The following is a 22587-nucleotide window of genomic DNA, read 5'->3' on the forward strand; positions in this document are numbered from 1 at the left end:
AGGAGGAGGCGACGCCGACGACTGCAACACAAGACGACAACTTTTTTCAAATGTGTGTAAATCACTCTTTATGCAAAACTACACTATGGTTTGAGACTTTTATTTTCTGTGCATTAATATTCATGTTTAAAACGACGCTGCCTGATGAATCTGCTTCAAAAAACAGGAACTCATGAAAGAACAAGGTGTGGATGTTTTCTCTTGTTCATCCAGCTGATTTTATAATTGACTCTATTTTTATGATGTTTTCTACCAGAGAATAACTGGTGTTCAAGTGGAGTTTGGATAGGGAGTGTTGGGTGTGCCAATTGAAAAGACTTTTTCTGTACTTAATCATAACAAAATAATGTATTGATAAATATTAAACATATATGTATAATATTTATATTATACTTCATGAATAATGCATTTAAAAATATATATAATAAAAATATTGCAATATAATTATAGTGATATAAATTTCATATTCAAAACAACTGAACTAATGAAACATTTGCTAAAAGATTCATAATTGAACACAGACAAAAATACAGTTATGATATAATGATAATAATTATTCTTTTATTCATGAAGCACCTTTCATAGCAGCTGTTACAACATGAAGAGAACAAATAAGAACAGAACATCACGGACAGGAAGCAGATGTCATATAAAATCTCAACAGTTTCAACTGCAGAACATTTTTCTCATCATATCTTTGACGTTTCTTTGCTGAAGTGCCTTTTTTTGTATCATTTGAAAAACATCTATATCATGAATGTTTGGTTCAGCACTGCGATTTAAATCAGAGTCTGTTTGTGTAGATACTAAAATATAAAAGTGTTTTTATCTTTCTGTGTTTTTTTTGTGGCTTTTAAAGAAAACATGTTTGCCTCAGCTCTCGGTCGTGATGTGGTCTGACAGCAGCTGTGAGTCGGTGACACGTGGAAAAGCCTTGAATCTGAACTGGCTCTGACATGTTGGTGGAAGTGAGAGTGACAGTGAATGTAACCAGATGGTTTGAACCTGCTGAGTTGAGGCTGCTGCCGAGCGTCGACTGGGTCTGAGGACCTGACGTGTAGCTACTAACCTTGCTGGCTTCACTTGCAGTAGCAGGAGTTTCGGTGCAAAAAATAACCTTGAATTTAATATTTATTGACTTATTGACCGTGTGATATTTATTGAGAAGCTAATAAATCGTCACTGCTGCCCTCGGTGCTCATCTGATTATTAGTTGTTTAATCCGTATATTTGTTTTTCGTGAATGTCCGGCATCACAAGGTGCATTTTGATGATGGATTTATTTTGTAATGACACTGTAAATGTTCTCAAACTGTCGGAGCTTGAATTTTTATTACGATGGCGTTTTCACCACAAAGCCACTGAATGTCTCAGTTCACACTGCAAACTTTTAGATCCTCTTTTTCAGATATATGATTTATTTTCTTTATGTCAGGCACAAAAGATCTATACAAATATTATATATTTCTGAGCTTTGACATAAGTTACAGGTCCCATATGAAAACAAGGCACCAGTGAACAGCTATAGTGAATTTCTGTCCTCTGTAATAGAATTTAAATTAATTATCACTTCAAGCTTAACTCTGGCTAGCTTGCATTACCACTAGTCACCACAGGTGTCAGTATAACAATAATTGCCTTGTATTTGTATAGAAATCTGTAGGGTTTCCCATTAACTTCAATATGCGTTGTGACATTTCCCAGGAAGTGAAGCCAAACCATAATGATCGCCCCCTGGTGGCTGGCTGGCGTATCGATCATAAATCTTTTCCAAAGATGTTTTCTGTCATTTAAAGTTGTTCTTATCACACTGAAGTTTGGGACGTCACCAACACAAGAGGGCGTCGCCCATTTCTAGAATATATTAGCTCAATTTTGTTGTCGTCAACCATCTTTATATACAGTCGTCGAGGCAGCATCTAGTGGCCGTAAGAGGAACTGCACCTAAACAAACCAATATAAAGCACGTGTCCGATCCTTTGTTGGTTTCAGGTACGTTTAACAGTGCTGTAAATAAACATGTTTAATCTTGTTTCCTGGTTTCTACAGTTTGCAGTGTGAACACAGCCTCAGCTTCACTGATAAATTCAAAGGATTTTTGACACAAGTTTCTTTGGGGTATTGTTAAGTGTTCACACACTGACTCTGCAGACTTCTGTGCCTTAACACCATCTGTGATCTGCTTGTGTGTGACTGACACGTGCACTCGGCCCGGTCTGATGAGCCTGTGTACAGTTTTTACTCTGAATATTTTATACAGTGAGTGTGTGTGTGTGTGTGTGAAGGTCTGTGTGTTTTTCAGAGAGTGAATGTGTGCATGCAGAACAGTGTGTCACCGTTTGTCACAGCATGTCGAACAAGGCAACGTCAGTATTAGTTTTTGTCACTGCGTCCTGAAGCTCTGACGCCACAGTTTAAGTTTGTATTAGCGAGTGTTTGAACTGGTTTTAGTGTCGATGAGCTGAAACTGTTTCGATGTCACATCTCACGACTGAAGAAATGTTGGAAAGAAGCTGACGTCACATTGAGACTCTGCTCGATGCTGGAGGTGCAGCTGCTTTGCTACATTTCATCAACAGGTTTTGAATATTTCAAGAATATTTGTGTTGCAAGTTGAATAAACTGAACTTTAAACACTTAAAAACATTTGTATGTTTATAATAATTTTTACTTTTTCCTGCAGGACTCTTCAGATTAAATCAAAGGAATGTATTTCATTCATTAAAACAATTTAATTATTCTGAAAAATATGACATGTGCATAGAAAAACACATATGTATCTGCATTTATGTAAAGTGAACAACAGCTTGTGCAGGACAGAGGAAATGAACCGTTATATAATACAAAACATTTCCCCAGAACTAACATAAATGAAAATCCAGAAATTTATAAATTATAAGGGATTGAGAGATAATGAAGAAATTTTTAAAAAAAAGTAAACAATAACTTCATTATTATTATCATTATTATCATTAGTAGTAGCCATTGTAGTAATAGTAGTAATAGTGGTAGTAGTAGTAGTAGTAATAGTAATTGGCCTGTTGGTCCTTGAACCACCACCAGGAGGCGCCTGAATCACTTGTAGGATTGATTTCAAAATAAAAGTCCTCATGTTTCTCTGAACACCGCAGCAGTGATTGGAGGCAAAGAGTAGAGGAATCCACTGAGAGCTCTCACTCTGCCTCAGTGTTAGTGGCAGTAGCTTCATGTTGGGATGTCGTCCTGCAAACATGAGCCTAAATCCTGGGAGTGGAGACAGATGATGACGGAACATTTGTGTGGAAGCATGTTGGTCATATAATAATTCCATACACAGAACTACAGAAACTACAACTTCCTGCATCACATTCCCTCAACTCAGAAATAAGATGAATTTAAAGAGATGGTCTATGAGTGTTTAGAGCCTTTATACACAGATATGGAGTTTTACAGTCTCTGGGTAAAAGTAGTTTTAAAGTTAAATTTGATTTTCAATAAAGATCTGAAGCTGGAGAGATATAACTTTCACACATCAAGAAAACCAACAGATAAAGATTACTGGAAGTGTTAAACTATGCTGAACGTTAATGAAAAAATAAACCACCATCAGCTTCAGAGTGGAATGCGTTCGTATTCGTAAAGTGTAGAATATTAAGATTAAGATACATTTATTTGTCCCAAACACATGCACAGACATGCACAAGCACACTCATGCAAGGAGGGAAATTTAACCTCTGCTTTTAACCCATCTGGTGCAGGACACACAGAGCAGTGGGCAGCCATGTACTGCGCCCGGGGAGCAGATGTTGGGGGAGTAAGGTGCCTTGCTCAGGGGCACTAGAAAGGGTAGGGAGAATCCTCTTGGATTTTTGGACAGATCAATCCAGGCTCGTCTTTTTGTTGTTTCTCCATGGAGTCGAACCAGAGACAAACCAGAGACCTTCTCTGCCCATAGTCCAAGTTTCTAATATGAGGATATGTTGCACCATATTTGAATGGATATTATTAATGTGAACAAGACTTGAACAACATTAGTTCAGCTGTTGTCTGATATTAAAAGTGTAAAGATTGATAACATTGTTTAATCTCGTGTTTTTACACGTTGGAGTCTCATGTTGTTCTTTTAGTGTTATCTGTTAAATACTTTGATCTTTTATCCATTGAATATCTAACATACTTGTACAGGGATAAAATTGGTCTATTTATCTTATCTGAACTGTATTCCTGAATCATGGAGAATATCTTCTGTACTTATAGATAAGCAGTGGGGGTTGAATGCTGAGGGGAAGTTGGTTTTCTGTATTTTATTTATCTTATAATATTTGGATTGATTTTCCTTCACTGTGTTTTAAGCTGAGAATGTTCTGGTGAGGAAATTAAAACTGTTTATATGTAAACAACATCTAATGATTGTTCAAATAATCAAGATTTGTTTAAAATAGTTGAAACTGGATTAAATTTGATCATGGAAACAATCATAAATAAATAAAACATTAGAATATCCAATAGGAATAATGATAATAATACAGATGAAGTGAGTCGGTAATTAAATGTTGTAAAGGATAAATAGATCTTTGTTTCAGGAAGTGATTTGAAAGAACTGAGTGTGACTCAGATTTCTGGTGTTTCTTCTTCTAACCGCGGAGTGAGACGTCCCTGACGTCACAGAGGATCTTGGAGCGGCTGGTTCTCCATCGGTCAGAAACGTTTCCTCTCCCCGGGAAATCTCACTCTAATGTCGGTGTTAACCCGCCGGGATCTCACCCTGGAGCCTCTGTCATGAAGTAGCGTCCGCAGCAGCGCCACGTCCGCGGGAGGAAGAGTGAAGGAAGCCGGGGGAACGAGCAGGTGAGGCGGGATCGATCCGGAACTTCGCTCCCTGCCTGCGGGACGGAGCCCGACTTTTCTGGGCTCCGTCTACGCACTGGAGCAAACGCACTCTGTCGATATGTTCAAACATAGTCGTTGTGTGTTTTTCCTCTTAATGGGTTCATTTAAACCAGTTTGTATTTTGGAGTTGTGTTACGTTTTGTGTGTGGCTGTGTGTGAGATGTGGAAACAAACCCACACTAACAATCAGGATTTTACCGAACAGATTCTGTGTGTGTGTGTGTATGTGTGTGTGAGAGTGGTGGCGCCAGGTGATAGACGGGCCCCTCCGGCTGCTACCGTGATAAAAGTTTGTCGCAGCGCCGAGTTCGTCTATTTTTACTCATTAAAATCACAACTTTCTCCTCAAACACTGAAATTGACGTGGAAATTGTTCACATGGAAACTTTTCATCGCAGTTTATCGCAGTTTCCCCCAGTTAATCGCGTGTTATAGCCGCATTCCTCCGCTAGCTAACTTCGCTGCATACTGTAATTATAGTTTAGCTCGCGAGCTAACGCGACTCAGTCAAAACACATCGATCCACGATCAATATGGTCTCGCTCGCTCAATAACAATAGTAGCGTTAAAACGTTAACGTGGAACTTTAAGCTAGCAGCCCTGCGAACTTTTCTCCAGCTTTGCAGCAACAGAGATTTATTCTGTGGAAACTGGACACGTGTTTAGGTAATTGTATGCAAATTAAAAACAGTTTATTGTGTAATTAGTTATTGACTGAGACGCTTCCTTTGCTTAAGCTTCGGTAGTTGGTTGTTTATTGTTGTTGAGCTAGTTGGTTAGCATCGTGGGCTAACTTTGACACGAAACTAACTTTAAATCGGATCACTTTTACTCTTATAACGCTTGTTTTACTTACTTTGTTTGTTCTCCTCTCACAATCCAGTAAGTAACTAAGTAACTATACTAAATTACTTTAAGAACAAACAAGAGGTACTGTTTCTTGTACTTGCAGTTTTCTACATCAACTCCAGTAAAAATAAATATGACACTTCCTACTTCGACGCATTAATGAGGCAGCTTTAAGTTTCAAATCATTTTTAATGTTAAATGTTTAATTTTTCATACTAAGATAGTGGAGAGGGTTGCTGCTTAAGCTTTTTAATTAGTGAAACAGTAATGATAATATTATAGAGCTTTTAAAGGAACTTAAACACATATATATTTTACACCACATTTTAAGGAATATTATGATGTAGAAGAGTTGAACAACAATAGGTGAGTTCAGCTGTTATAGATTGATAACCTCGTTTAATCTTGTGTGTTTAGCAATTGGGGGTTTGGGCCTCATCTTGTTCTCTAATGTTATCTGTTAAATACTTTGATGATTGTTTATTTTTTTTAGCTTTAAATGTAGTGGTGTTGTGAATCAAACGCAGCCTCGGTGTTGTTGTGGTTCTTTTATTATTCCCCCCATTAACTTGTCAATCAGCTGCTTTGATTTCCCGGAAAAAAATTCACCTTGTGTTGACGGTGGTTGTTTAAGTTGATGAGGCTGAGGATGACAAATCATAAGTAAACTGAACTTGTGTGTTTGGGACTCGGTCCGAACAGGAAGCTGCTGCTGGTGTGTTTGTCTGCTGATAGTAAACAATCTTTATTTTTGAATTGTCTGAGCGAGCGCATTGAGGCAGTTCATAAAAACAGTCTGTTAATTTACCTGAAAGGATCAGTCAGGTTCAGTGGTGGAATGTGTGTGTGTAAATACATTTAATCCACCACTATACTCATCCACAAATATAAATACATGTATTTGAATTGAGTCTTTTCATGCATTTTTCTACTTTTCCTACTTTGATTTCATTTCTTGGAGAACTTGTGGAGTAGATGAGGACCAAACGCCTCATATCATGTGTATATCCTCCAAATCTCGTGTTATTAGCACGTTATTAACTCTGTGTTTCACTGTGGCAGAGGGACAGTTACATGCAGAGAGAAGTTCCTGCTAAAATCAAGACATTTCCTGTCGATCACACACAGTGACCTGAGGGAAACTGACCAAAGGGCAGAAATAGTGCAACAAAACAAACAACATCACGGATTTGGACAGTTTCTCCTGGAAGATGTCGATAGTGTTGCAGTTGCTGTTCACATGAAAAGCGTCAGATATAGTTGTGTAATAAGAAAAAAGGAGAAGCTGAGATCCCCCCCACAGACACACACCCACACATCTGACCAGTTACCATGTGAAGTGAGTCAACAAAGGATTGTTGGTTTGAAACAGTCACAGAAATGGTCAGACACTGAGCTTGTTCACAACCCACATCAACATCCGTCTCAAGTTATTCTAACCCAAGTGGCTGACTCAGATTAGGACCGTTCACACCTGCTGTTTGAACGCATGTCCATGCATCTTGAGTGACTGTGAACAATAAACCGGGACATACTGGCCCTTGGAGAAATGCATTGTTTTTTATCGGTGATGACTCCCTCTGCCTGTTCTGCTGCACAGGACTGGACGACTGAGAATCTCCAGACATCTTGTTTCTTTGATATTAAATAGTGTTGTTTTCTGTACCATCAGAGAATCTCCTCTACCTTTTCAGCCCCTCCTCCCCTTTCTCACTTCCTCCCTCCCCTCTTGAGGGAAAGCGAGATGAGGGTGGGGTGTTAGAAATTAAAATCTAGTATTATCCATATGCCAGACAGCTGTACATTCCACAGCCAAGCCCAGGATCTCTGTTACAGAAATAACGGACTGACAGACAGTCGACCACAACAAGAGGGAGAGAGAGAGAGGAAGAAGGAGAGGAAGTTTGAGAGAGAGACAAAATATACATTTACATTCTGTAACTCGGAGCAGTTGAGTTTTCGTCCCCCCTTTCTCCTCTTCAGTGTTTTTTCTGTCAACACACAAAATGTATATTACGCACGACAACAGCAAATGTTGTTAACTTTCATCAACTTTCAAAGTTCAACAATTACTATTTTCTTTCAAGTTAGTCAGAAAAAGGAAAATCTGAAGAGTTGAGAAGCTTCGGCTTGTTTTTTAGATATGTTTCTTGAAAAGAGAATTTTTAATTCTTAAGTCTTTGTTTGCAGTCAATGTGGTTTTGAATAGTCTTGAATTTAACTGAATCTGCAGAAAACAACATGACAGCCGATAAATCTCTTCAGTTCTCATAAAAAGTTGACTGAACACACAATTCAATTTAATTTGCACTTCTCGCTGTGTAAGTCAGACGTAATGACAGAACACAACATTCATAATTATTTATTTGTATTTTTTAAACAAAAGACCCACAGATAAAAAGACAGACTTTTACTTTTTCTCCTATATCACTCCAACCATAGTGTTTTCATGGATGTTGTTTCCACTTCAGTGTCACAGACACATGTGGTTGTGGAAGCTTTTCTGGGTTTTTTCCTCGAATAAACGACGAGATGATTGTGTCTTCAGAGACGTACGAAGGTGGAAAGCTGATGTCCATCCTCAAGAGGACTCAGTCACCCCGTCACCGGTCCCATCTCTTTGTCCACTGATTGTGTATCATTCAGTGATAAGTCTGGGGTGTTGTGTTTTGTAGCAGCAGATCTATTCTTATAACCGGACACCAGAGCCTGTTCAGCCCTGACCTCTGTACCAGGACCAGACCAGCGTCCAGGAAAAGTCCAGTTAATGCTGCTGGAGTCTGGTGGGGGGGTGTCACGCTGCTTCTGGAAATATCCATTATCAGCCAGTGGCTTTTAGCTCTGCTCTGATGTTGTTGTGGCACAGTCCAGGGCCTGGAGTCGTAAAACAATAGCATGTAGCGCTGTGCTATAGCTGCTGGTTCCAGAGTTATAAAAGCCCGTTTGAAAAGAGAGTAAAAGTCCATGTTGTGCTAAAACATGAGGCCATGGATCAACTAACAAATCATTTATCTGCAGCTTTGTGGATTAATGGATTGCCTCTTCCTCACTTCCTTTGTTGGTGTGTTGCTGTGTTTCTTAATTTAGAGATTATCTAGTAGTTGAGCCGCTGTTTAAACCTCTGGATTTGTTTGTTGTTCATACATCTTATCTTATCTTCTTATGGTTGGCAGTTCAATTCCTAATGTGCTTCCTTGAGCAGGGCAATATAACCAACACCTTGCATGGTGTGTTATTAAATTCTCAGTTTTCTTTGCCTTTCCTTCTCTTCATTTTCAACACATCTTCTCTTTTCACTTTGGTCTTTGTTCTCCATTTTTAGTGTTTACATTTCTTTTTAATTCATCTGCTCGTTTTTAGAATCTGTGTTAAAAAACCCTTCTATTTGTACGATAATTAGAATTTTGAAAATTGTTTTCAAACGGAGATGCTCTTTTTCATGTCTGACTTGCAAGTGCTCTCTTTTTTCCATCCATGTTTCTTTTCCCCTCACTTCTCTCCATTCCTCTTTTCAGTCTTTCCCTCCTCTGCCCGCTCTACCTCGTCTCAGTTTTCTCTCTCCTGGGACTCTTTCCACTCTTGGAGGCTGAGCTTTGGGATCTCTCTCTTTACTCTGCTCTATTTCTATCCCTCTCTTCTCTTTTTTTCCCCTCCTCCATTTCTTCCTCTTTATTTTTCCCTCCTCCACCTCTCCCTCTCTCTTGGAGTGTGTTTCCAGTCTCTGAGGCTGAGGATCAGATTACTCAGGGAGTCTCGAGGCTCTGGCGAGGTGGCAGTGGTGGAGGAGGGATGGAGCAAGGGAGGAGGTAGGGAAGGAGGGAAGGAGATCAGGTTTCACATCTCCAGTGCTCTCCTCTGTCTGCCTCGCCCCCCTCCCCCCCGGCGGCCTGGAGACAGAGTGGCTGAGCCGAGGAGGAAAACATGCAATCCACCCCTCTCCTCCTCCTCCTCCATCGTACGTCCAGCCTCTCGGCTGCAGCAGAGCAGATAAATAAAGGCAGTAAATGAGGGCTGAGCACACAGAGGGATGATTCTTCACCTTCTTCACCTCCCCCTCCATCCCTGCAGAGATATTTTATATCCTGCACCGAGTGTATTCATTCTCCTGGATGTGTGGCAAAGGTGAAACTGCTTGAGGGAGACTTTTTTTTATCCAGACGACCATAGCTGAGGATCAAACCTGGACTCAAATCAGTGAAATTTGCTGTGGGAGTGAACGCAGAGAGGCCGAGCTGTGGGGCCGCTCCCGGGCTGCAGCTTGTAATTGTATAGACACTTGTAGCTTCAGCAGCAGCAGTCTGTCATGTTTGTGTTTTGTTAGTTTCTGTCTTTATGCTCTGATTAAAGATTCTTAGTTTTGCTCACTGAGGATAAATGGTTAAAAAAATGTAAGCCCTTTTTAAGTAGTGGGAGCTGCAGCTAACCATTATCATTATTTACAGCTAATCAGTTATAAATAGACTCTCAGTAAAATTTCAGAAATTAGGAAAATATCAACCACTGAGAAAGCAAATATCACAGTCAGTTGCTCTGGGCATTTTCTGGAACTTTTCCTGCCAGCCCCCGAGTATAATGTCATTCAGATGCACAACTGGAAGAAAATAATTATATCAGGATGAGAAGGACTGACAACAACAAGTTACAGGGACAGTTAGAGACTCATTTAGAATTGATATGTCCTGTCATCTTTGCAGTTTAAATCTGAAAACAGCTCTAGACTAAAACTGAATAATATCTGATAATAACAGAATAATCGATAAATAACAAATTTGTTTCAATCCTTATGTTATTCCTTGAATGCACAAAATATTAATTATCAGTTTTCTGACTAATTAAAACGATTGGAAAACTAATATTCAGGACATCTTGGCTGTTAAATAGAATTATTGTAGCTTTCATGTTGTGCAAGTCTTAATGTTTGTTCACTTGTGCCAAGATATTCTCAATATTTTCCAACCAGATTTCTTGTGGTCTAACCAACAGATCTTTTTGCGATACTCGCTTCTCTGCCCTGACTTCAACTGAAGGTCAAATCAGCGTCCATGTTGACCGTCTCCAGCGGCTCCAGTCGTCTTTAATGGTATTGATCTCTGCCTTAAATACACTCAGCCCATCCCAGTGAATAATTCAGATTGCCCCGACCACAGGGGCAGCAGAATGTTCCTGTTTGGTCTGACAGAAAACATTCTCCTCTTTTAGACGCTGTGGTCGCCTCTATTTTAAGTCAAGCTTCTTCTTTTTTTTACTCGCTGTGAAAATGAGATTGTGTGTGTTTTTGTGTGGTCAAGTGACAGCAGGGAAGACAACTGCATTCCTCAAGAGTTCATAAATCTGAGAGGTTGACTGGACTGCAGGGATGGAGTCAGATCTTTATATAGAGCTCACACCAATGTTTTCTGTTCCGTCACGACAAAACCTCGTCACTGAACAATGACTTACTGCAGTAACTAAGTCTAGCTTTGTTTTTGTTTGTTTGTCACTGGAAGTCAGTGAAACATTTTTGTACACTGTTGTTACTCTATGCTGCGTTATAGACCGATCGGACCACGTTTTGTATCATACACCTGATTTGTTTATTATAATTTTACATTCAAAGAAATAAATGGATCAACACATTCAGAGAGTACTTGGAGTTTTATTTTCAACAGACGACCTGAACTGTTTGTCCATTGTTTCATTAAGTCCACCAATTAATCAGCAAGTACTTTGTTAATTATCTGTTTAATACATTAAATTATATAAAGGCCATGTTTTCCCTATTTAAAAAAATATATATATATTTGATAATATAATCTGGAAATTAGCTACAGTGCCTCTTGCTAAGCTTTGAACAGAACCAGGATCACTCTCTTTGTGGCTTCTTCTCATTTGTTGTGGTTTAAACATCTGACTTTTAACTCCCCTGGTTTTATTAAGAGCAGATGACCTTAAACCCTCTTCTCATGTTTTGACTTCTTTAATCTGCGTAGTGGTTTTGTCAGTTTAATAACACTTGACTTTTTGCAGAAATCGTAATGATCTGAAACAAACAAAATAGTAAATGGTTCCATTTAGGAAATCCCTCTTGTTTAAAGGATTTTAAATAAAGAACAGTAAACCAAATGTCTACATCCTAAAGAGGACAGACAAATCCCTTGGTTCAATAACAAATAACTCTAAATAACTTTCTAAATCGGTGTTTCTGAACAGCAGGAGCAGTCAAACTGAACCAGAGCACCACATGGAGGTCTGGTGGAGTCCAGTTCCTTCTCCATTCTTGAGGGAGATTTGCTTTTGCTTTCTCACTAATCCTCCTGCCGGATAGGTGCAGAAAACCCTCTGAAGTGACGGTGGCCCCTGACCTCCATCCCGACCCCTGGCCCCCTGACCCCATTGTCCTGACCCCCTGTCAGCTCGCAAGAAACACAGTCGTCTCCTTCTCTACCTGGATTAGAGCGTCTGATCGGCTTCACAGTGATCAGTGGGGAAGGCAGTCTTGTGAGAGAGTGGTGTGGCCACTTGGTGCGATTGTGGTCCAAGAAAAGGCTGAAATCAGAAAGTGCTTGGAACTTTATCACTGTAATGTACTGTTTGTTATTAATAGATAAGCGCCACCAAGCAACAGAGATTACTTTATGTTATACTTTTAAGCAGCTGTGAAAACTTTATTAGAAGAGGGATTTGCAACCAAGATGGTAAATTTAAGAAAATCCTTTTGTCTTGGTAATTTCTGAATCCACACTTTGGAGTCTGGTGAACTGCAGGAGGACGTTTCTCAGGACGAAGTCCACGCAGCAGGCAGTGGTTTAATATTCTTGGCCGTCCTGCAGGTTGTAGCCATGAGGAAACATCAGCCCAGCACACAAACCTCATTGCTGGGTTTTCCCACTCCGCCCCGCCTCTTGTGAATGCAGCGCTGCTCCCTCCCTCCCTCGTTTCTGGTCTTTAATTTCAATTAGCTCGGGCTGCTGGTTGACTTTGATGGCATTAGTCCCTCCTCCCAACCTCCACACTCGTCCCTCAGCTCTCGTCTCTCCTCTGTTGGTTTTACGAAAGCTGCCGGCTTTAACTGCTGCGATCAGGATCTGAATGCTTCGCTTCACTTCCTACCCGTGTCCAGCACGCCATGCACCCCCCCCACCCCACCCCCCCCCCCCCACCCACACACACAGACGGGGAGACCTTCTAGCAACAGATAATAATAAAACGATACAAGTGTTCAGATGTTTCCTGGCAACAAGATGCTTTTATTAGATTATGAAAACAGTGAGGCAAATAAACCAGTGTTTTCTCCTCGGGTCATGGTTACTCACGTTTTTACTGCAGTTGGAGTGAAGGGATAAAAGCGGATGTGGTTTTCTGGACTGCTACTAATAGCATGCACAGATCTGGAGGTGGTGATAGCTGACAAAACCAGGTAAAACATGTGTGATAGGGCCGCAACGAACTAAGATGTTCACTTAATTATTTGATAACACAAAGAAAAACAGCTGACATCAATGCACAAATAATCTATCATCAAAATTAATTCTACCTTAATCAAATATCATCGCAGCTCTAAATGAACCACCTTTCGCTGTGAAGGAGCTGTCTTTGCTTGTGGTATCACAGTGTGATAGAAATTTAAACAAGCGTCACAAGATAAAAGATAAACAAGAGTCAGGAATTATGGTCTGGTGACCTGTTGGTGGCCTCACATAGTTTTTTCAACAGCCGTGAACAAAGGTGCTGCAGAGAGCAACAATTCGCTGAAGCAGTGATTCTTCATTATAGAAAATGTCTCAAAAATAATAACTTTACTATGATGTCTCCACTGTGATGTCTTCAGATATTTAACCAAGACTCCAAAACGTGTCTCTGGCTACATCTTCACAACTACAATTTAGTATTGAAACATATCTCTGTTATTACTTAGGAGTTCCTGAAGTTTGGAAACACAGCTCGAGCTGTTTCAGTTTGAAAACTCTGATTCTGAGCTAAAACACTTGCGTGAATGGTAATTGGTTTGGTTTCTAAAACAAAGATATTGATACTGCTATTTAACCATCAAGTTTGAACAAGCTGGAGAATATGAGCCGATGTTCTTTAAACTCTGGAGCTCCGCTTGTATTTCTGTGTGTTTATGTGTCATCACAGGCTGCATACCTCCGTCTGCCTCTGACGTGAGGACTGGTTTCACAGCTTTCTCCTCGCATTGTGGTTTCACACCTTCGTCTGACACGTCGCTCACAAAGCCGGAATTTAAATGTAACCATCGGTTCCACTTCAAAACAGACGTGGAACTCCGACGACTTTCCTACTACAGGCTTCCAAACTAATTATTTAAATGGATTAAATAATAACTTTAACAGTTGTGGTTAAAAAAAAAAATGAAACTTGAAAAATACTCACACTTCACTTCTGACGTGTGAGCCTACTTAGATGACAGGAAAGTCTCTTTCAGAGCAAAGTATGTCACAGTCTGTGCAGGATTGGAAAAGTCCAACTCTTCATCTCAGTATTTGTTTTCCTGCTCATGTGGTGTAAACCATAAGGTCAGGTGTGTGTGTGTGCGTCTGTTTCATAAAAATCTGTCTCCACTTGTGCTGCAGCTGCTTTCAGTCAGATATTAGCTGAGGTTTTTGTATTATTGAGTTTTGGGACCTTTGTGTGTTTTTTCATGTAGATTTGAGAATAGAGAAATGAGCAGTAAGCGTGAAAAAGAGCAGAAAATGTCCAGTGAAGAAGTCGACAGCGTTTCATATTGATTTCCCCTCCGCTTCCTGTTTCCCTGCGTCTCTCTCCCACTGTTGCTTTTCCTTTAAATAGCTGATTCCTGTGTTTGCGGGTATAAACAGCCCAGAGGGACGTGAACACTGCAGCTTCCACTGAGGCTAGACTGCACAGAGTGAAATCAGTGATGCACCATCTTCATCCTCATCTCTCCCTCAAGCCGGCTTTGATTTTAGTATTTTCTTTTGTGAATTAGAAAAAAAATCAAGCATGAAATGCACTGAATTGAAATGACAGAAGTTTTTCCCTCGGCGAGTTCCACAGATTTCATGAAGCTGTTAAACATCCTCTGGTTTTCAACTGGACTAAAGTCTCTTTTTTTGTGCTGGAGTGAAGCTCGACTCAGTTTACTACATATAGACCAGACAACAGAAAATTACCTATGAACCCAAGTGACTCCAGATTTTAAATCATATAGTTTGAAGTGGAACCAGACCAATATAGCAAATGCAACCAAATATATAGAACTTGAATTAAGACGATACATTTTTTTGACTTCTACTCTTTTGACTTTTTGGCGGCTGTGGCTGAGGGGTAGAGTGGTCGTCCTCCAACCTGAAGGTCGGCGGTTCGATCCTCAGTCTGAACCATCTGCATGCCGAAGTGTCCTTGGGCAAGATGCTGAACCCTCAATAGCCCCCCATAGAATAACAAAGTGCTGCAAGTAGATGCACTGTATGAATGTATGTGTGAATGTGAAACTGTACTGTAAAGCGCTTTGAGTGGTCTTCATCAGACTAGAAAAGCGCTATATAAATACAAATCCATTTACTCATCTTTATATTTGAAGATTTATCCATAGAATTAGCTGATTTATTTGTCTTAACTTTATGAGATAACTTTATACTGTGTGACCAAATGAACAGCCTGATTTATTCTCCAGTGAAGTTTTTCTTTACCATCCTGAAGTCTTTCACTTTTTTACCTATCTGTTTCCACTCAGCTGTTTGTATTCAGCATAGTTCACATAAAAATAGTTGAATGAAAAGCAGAGCTGTTTCACTTTGGTTTATCCTCGCGTGTGGGAGATCAGGATCTGTTTTCCCTTCCGTCTGTCTCTTTTTCTTGGCACCAACTCTTCGTCCATAAATGAAGAGTGTGTTTCTTTTCTCTGTGTGTCTGTGTGTTTGCTGGACAGAGAGGCCGCAGCTGTTTTTTCGCCAACCTCGTGACCGCTCTCAGCCCCCGTCTTTGGACATCTATTTTCTCCTCGTCTGTTCTATAATAAATCGGCGGCTGAATCCCCACTGCTTTTCTTTTTTTTCTTCAAACCCCTGGGGTTGAGCTGAAAACACTCGGATGCGCCCACACACACACACACACACACACACACACACACACACACACACACACACACACACACACACACACACACACACACACACACACACACACACACACACACACACACACACACACACACACACACACACACACACACTGTGGAGCTGTTGGTCAGCTCATCAGCACACTTTTCAACACTGTCTTGAGTACATTTTCCAGCTGAGTGTTAGTTTTGGCGGCAGCAGGGTGGTGTAGTGTGACGCCGGAGCCTCAACGCCTTCCTGAAAACGCTGCCACTCACTTCCTCGACCTTAGACCTCAACAGTGATTTCAACCTCATTTTATTAGTAAACATCAGCACAGATCTTGCAGAAGTTTACGCTGGATATTCCTTCACCGCAGAGGACAAACCCTTTTTTAATGATCCTTCCTGCAACGCCACCATCAGCACAAACTGCATTCATCTGGCTCATGGTTGTGCACTGGCCGTAGTAGTGGTGTGTGTTGTAGTATTATTTGGAATTTGAACTGCCCACTTTTATTTTGATAGTTCTGCAGCTGTGTGAAGAGCTTCCTGCTTCGTGTCTCAGACTCTGAAGTGGTCGGCTGGTGTTTGGTTCTCTCTGCTCTCTGAGTGAATATGAACTAACTCTCCTGACGTCTGCCTCCCTGACTAAATAAAGCCTCCTCTGAGGAGCTCTGTGCCGTCAAATAAAAAGGTTTCTGTGTTGGCGAGGATAAGGAGGACGAGCCGAGTGTCCGCCACACTGCTCCACTTATCTCCTTACAAACGACAACAAGCCACCCACACACTGATCTAATGATGGAGTGGACTCGTGTCCAGGCGTACTGTAGGAGCTTGTGCAAGTCTGTGGGGCGATTCTATTGGTCCTTGAGGAGGTCTTAGGAATATTGGATGAAGTTTTAATCAGATCTTGAGCGGGTTTTTTTTGTCTTAAGGGTTGAATTAGTTGTGATGTGAGGCAAGAGTCACTGTCGGGTTCCAGAGACTCAGTGATAGGATGAAAGTCGATGGCGATGGGATGCACAGGGCTTTAGTGAAGTTCCCAAGGCGTTAAGAGAGTGTTAACGTGAGTGGTGTTGGCTTTCAGTGTAGTGCTCTAGTGTGTTATATAGGTTTGTGTGTGAATGGGCTTTTTAACAAGTCTGTGGCAAAGGGAGTTTCTCTCCTGCACAGAAAACAATTATGCTCCAGGAACACCTGGTCAGTCGTCTGGACCATCCCTCTGTATCCTTGTGATGTCGTGGTGCCCCACATTTAGTCTGACACTCCTCATAACAAAGCAGGTAGAGTGAGAGCTTTCATGTCCTACACTTTCTGGAAGTGTTCGACCAATCACAACAGAGTTGGCCAATGAGAGCAGACCTGGCTTCATCAGGAGGAGGGTCTTAAAGAGCAGGAGCTAAAACCAAGTGTTTGAGACAGAGGCTGAAAAGAGGAGCTGCAGCGATGGACAGTCTGAGGACAGTTATGTGTGAACGTTAAAGCATGACAACATTTAAGTAATAACGTTATAATAATGTATAAACTGGAAAATGAGAGAAATATGTATACATAATAATAAAAACATGGCTAGATTAAAAAGTGTGAGTGTGTTTCCTGCTGGTTTTCAGGGTGATGTAGGATGATTTGAAGTTCAGAGGCTTCTCTCTGAGTGAAGCTGTGAATAAATGACCTTGTGGCAGATACAATAAGGAGCTAAATGTAAATGAGTCCAGCCTGTGAAGCTGCTGGCATGTCGCTGGACCACTGGCTTATTGAGGAGCCTATGGAATAACATGACTTCTCCTTTATACATCCTTGAATCTACTGTTAATTTGTTTAATTCACACAATGTCCTGTTCTATTTCAGGGAGCCTTCTCTCTGCTTCTTTTCCGGATGCAACTGAAATGTGATGAAAATAAGAGCAGGCATCGAGATAATTGTGTCTGTGTGTGAGTGCGTTTCCAGACATACTGAGGGTATGCAAGGTATTTTAAGAGGGTTTCAATGATCCTTGAGGGGAATCTAGGATCTGCTGGATTGTAGAGGTTCCCATGGCTCCTAATGGTTTTCCAGGGCCCTTAGTGAATTACAGTCGTCCTTGAGTGATTCATTACTTAAGTTTCACTGTAGCATGACTGATCTTAACAGAACAGAAATTTGTTATGATTAAACAGTCTGAATCACATCACATAGATGCTGTAAAAGTAAACATATTTATATTTTGTCTACACTATCCTCATTTATATCTATCATATCTAAACTATATGTGAAATTCCCAGAGGTGCACACGGTCTATTGTACCAGATCTCTTAAAGAGTCCTTTCTTGTTTACCTGGTATCACACAACTGACAGTAAACCTGGCTGCACTTCACTCAATGTCAGTTTATAAAGCTGAAGCTCATCTATCACTTCAGATGGGAAACATAATCATGGAGATTTTCCAGTTTACTCCTTTGAAGCTGATGAGTTGGTATTGGATGGATGTTATGTATCTAGAAGCCTGATGATAATTGATAATTGATTATTAACATGTTTGTTTCTTCCTGATCTCTGTATTTCAGGTCGGTGGTCGTGATGTTGTCCTAAATTTGGCCGGCCACCTCTGCTTCAAGTGTACAATTCCCATGGAGCTGTGCACCAACACACACACTGTTCAACCATGGAGCCACCATTCAGGTATGGAAAGATACACACTATCACAAACGCACACACTTACACACTTACACACGGTTCCAGCTCAGTTCCCTTCAGTCAGTGTAACGTTTGCAGGATGTTTATTGTGGTCTCATGAAAAACATTACTGGTTGGCTCTCTGCTCCCTTTGTTACCCTGTCTTTTCTCTCTCTCACACACACACACACACACACACGCACACACGCACACAGGGAGAGAAAACATAAACATGACTTTTTTGTGCACAGGCACCAGTGATTACTTCTTATAACTTGATTATCCAAACCTCCCCCAACCCATCTCCCCTGTTTTAGAGGAGATTAACCTTCGACCCCCCTGAGCTGAACTGATGGCAGCGTAGGCCAATCAGGAGGCTTCCTGGCTTTTAATTGCCGGCTCTGATTGGGTCATTTGAGCTGTCATCTGGTTTGATTAATAACCTCGGTGCAGGAGAGCAGGAAGAGCGCTGATTACACTGAGCCTGAAGGTTGTGTCTCCATCTGTGTGTGTTTGTGTGATATAGGTGAAGTAATGCTTTGTAAAGAGAAAAAAAGTGTGTGTAATTGTGTGTGTTATAGGTTGAGTATTTGACGTAAACATCTGGAATGTGTGTTGGACTTTGTGTGCAGAAGATTAAGTCATGTGAGGAAAGATCGTGAGTTAAAACAAACAATTTGATTGATGAAAAGACACTTGACAGCTATTTGGATAATTTTTCAAGCAATTGTATTTAAACAATATCAACAAAACTAGACATTTAGAGACGTTAACTTCAGCTCTGAGAAGTTATGATGGTATTGTTTTAATTTCTTGACCTTTCCCAGAATAAGTGATTATTGATTTATCACATTAATGAAAATACTTTTTAGTTAATGCTTTAAAAAACAGTGGGTTTTCACGATCTCTGACCTAAAACTTGATTAAAGTCAGGAAAAGGTTCAGAAACTGCTAAACAGTTTCTAAATGTTTCTTGTCGCACTGTTTCTTTAACATTCATAGACGTTGATGAGTCGAGCGCTGCTTTTGTTTCCTTAAAAGCTAAAATCTTCTGATGATCCTTGCAAACCTCCGTCTATCAGCTGTGATGGAGTCACTTTTTCCTGAGCACGTTGACATACGCGATGAGTTTCCTGCGACTACGTGACTGTATGTATGTTGAAATGAGGCAGATTGGTGCCTTTGTTTCAAACAGAGCCGTCCAGTCTGCAGCACAAAATCACTCCCATATGTCCTTCAGCAGTTTCCCCCCCCTGCCCTCCACTCCACATGCCGCCCAGCACACTTCCCTCACTTGCTCGGCTCGGATCAGATTGGCCCGGCCTGGCTCGGCTTGAAGTACAACCCTGGTGACCTGCGACAGTGTGTTTTTAACTACTAACTCAGAAGTACAGATTTTACATAGAATATGTAAAACTTTGAAGCATCCCAGGTAAAAATTATAAACGGACAAATCAGTACGTTGGTGCGTTGATTGTGTTTGGGCTTGTTTTTGTTTTTACACCTGGATCTTCAGATGCTACAATAGATAACTAGATTTTAATTAAAGATCTTTGCTCCGCAGACAACATAAAACTATTTCTATGTTTTTTTTAAAAAGTGGATTCTTATGTTTATATTCTCACATTATTAGTTTATTTTTTGCAGATGTTTTTGGTCACTGCCACAAGTTTCTGTAGAACTATGAAATTTCCTTCCAGCAGTTTTTTATATTATTATATAATCTATATTAATACACTGTGTGATGCTATTATGGACACTTATGATGTGGTTACAAAGAAATAAGCGGCAGCATTTAAATCATACACAGTCCTCTTGTGAAGAGATCAACATGTTGAAATAAGCATTTGGCTGTTTGAATGTTATTGGAGTTGATGTTATCTTTACTGCAGCTCAGTGAACGCACCCCCAGTGGACGACAGGGTCTGAATTCTGCTGTTTATCAGAAAGTCTGCACTTCAGTCATAAATTCCTCAGACACTCTTATGACTCGTTTATGAGTCAGTGTGGTGAGCTTCACTCCTCCTCCTTCTCCGCTTCTTCTTCTGTGGAAGGTTTAAGAAGCTCATATAAAAACATAGCTGACCATTGATTTAACAGATGTTGGTGTTTGCGTGTCTGCACAGAGCAACCACACTTTAGTGTAACATTAAAAAACTGTGAATCCATTATCTGTTGTGATGAATCATTAAAGTGCAATATCAGAGTAAACCAAAGTTATTTGGATCATTTAAATTAGGCTGTGAGTATATTATTGCGTTATTATTGTTACATGTGATTGAAGGAATATTCCTGGGCTGTCATAACTATTCTGAAAATTTTTTAAATCAGTCTCTTAAACCACATTTGATATATCTGTATTTACATATTTTATCATTTTACAAACCAGACCAGAGTTACTGCTCTGATCGTACAAACAAATGCTGTAACTGCTCAGACTTATATCGTTCAGTTGTTCAGCTCTGAGAGGTTTGACTAAAGATATAAGTTATCAAAGCTTTGAGTCACATAAACACACTGCCTGTGGCCTGGGTTGTAGCACACAGACACACACACACAGAGAATAAAACACACCCTTCTTCTTGAGGGCCATCAGATGCCTTTCCTCCTGTCTGAACTTGTCACTCATCACTGTCCTCAGCCCATTTTGAGCAGGTCAGTGTGAAAGGAGTGGATTTTAAAGCTGCTTCCTTACTGACTTAAAAATGTCTGAACAAATCATTAATCCCATCTGAATTTGCATCTGTAACTATCTGCCTTTGCACTGTGTTTGTTATCATACAAGTTCACAAAAAAAACAGGACCACCTCTGTCGGTGTATGGTACGTGCACAGCTCCGTGGCCTGGCTTTAGTTTCCAAGGCAACACGGTGGATGAAACCATCTTGGCCTCCCGTCACGGAGTCCAGCCTCAGACCAGACCACCCATACATATACACACACTCGCACAGCGCCAGTATTCTGTCTGCTACAATTAGAGTTATATTTGAGTTTCATGTTTTTATGTCTCCGTGGAAAGTTGTCAGAGCTTCAGTGTCTCCCAGTTTCCACTTCTTTATACTGGGATCAAACCAGTGATGCAGCAGCTGAGGCAGAAAATGGCGTTTTTAAAAACATAAAGAAACTTTGAACAGCGGAGTCTGATTGGCTGTGGTGACTTCAGTTTTTGAAGAGAGTCGGTTAGAAAGGACTGACAGCGAATGAGGGGGGAGAATCAAGCAACTCAGTGTGAGGATGGCTTACATTTCCTGGTGTGTGATTTTTTTTTTGTGTTTGTTACATTTAGAGAAGGAAAGGGGGAAGAGGACAAGGAGTCAGTTGAGATGAAGAAGGCTGGTATTAATGAGCGGCAGAGAGAGATTCTGGCAGGAGACTTGAAACAATCTAAAGATGGCAGCTTATGACCCTTTTTTCTAAGACAGAAAACTTGAAATAAAAAATAAAGTACTTGTTTTAAAGTAAAATATAGACTTATACTCACCTTTTGTGCTTTGTTTTTCCTGTAAAATATACATTTTCTTATCGAAAAACATAAATGCAGACACTGATGTGTCAGTAAAAACATGGACTGTTTTTCATCGGTTGAGTCTTGTAGTGAAAATATTATAAGGTGCATAAATTGTTGAGGAAATAATTTTGTCTTTTACACTGTTGTGACGAGCAGTTTCAACCATTTTTTAGACTAAAACATTTATCAATGATGGAAAATGGAAAAAGGATTTTTAGTCGCAGCCATTTGTTGATGTAGAGGAGACATTGTTTTTCAGCAGCAGCTAACTGGTTTAACTGGGAGGACAGCATAGGGAATGTCCAGCGTCCACTCCATCATCAGTGTGATTTATGATCATAATGTTATTTTTATGGTCTGAGTGTATTTGTTTTATGACTCAGCTGTAGGACAAAGGCGACACTGTGCCTGTGATGGATAGACCTGTTTCTATGGTGATCAGAGTGATTAAAAACACCTTCAGGGTCTGAACCACATCGTGCTGCTTTATTACTTTTATTACTCTGTGACCAGACCTGATGTCTCTGTGCACCGAGAGTCTGCAGGTCGGCGGGAAAGTGTGACAGCATCAGGACCAATATTAACGGCTTTGTCAGTCAGTGATTGGTTCATATTGATATAAAGTGGCTGAGGCTGTGTGTCATTAAT

At 40.4% G+C, this 22587-nt stretch overlaps 1 protein-coding gene across 1 annotated transcript in view; it reads left to right on the forward strand.

Annotated features, from left to right (window-relative positions):
* The first annotated feature begins 4658 nt into the window (after window positions 1-4658).
* Window positions 4659-22587, forward strand: part of LOC133020521 (bone morphogenetic protein receptor type-1A-like) — a 35875-nt gene continuing 17946 nt past the window's right edge. Inside the window, exons 1-2 of the mRNA XM_061087104.1 lie at window positions 4659-4827; window positions 18324-18438. The gene's annotated coding sequence lies outside the window, so the exon portion shown is untranslated. The remainder of the gene's footprint in view (window positions 4828-18323; window positions 18439-22587) is intronic.

Source organism: Limanda limanda, chromosome 15 (assembly GCF_963576545.1).
Source record: "Limanda limanda chromosome 15, fLimLim1.1, whole genome shotgun sequence".
NCBI classification, from domain to species: Eukaryota; Metazoa; Chordata; class Actinopteri; order Pleuronectiformes; family Pleuronectidae; genus Limanda; species Limanda limanda.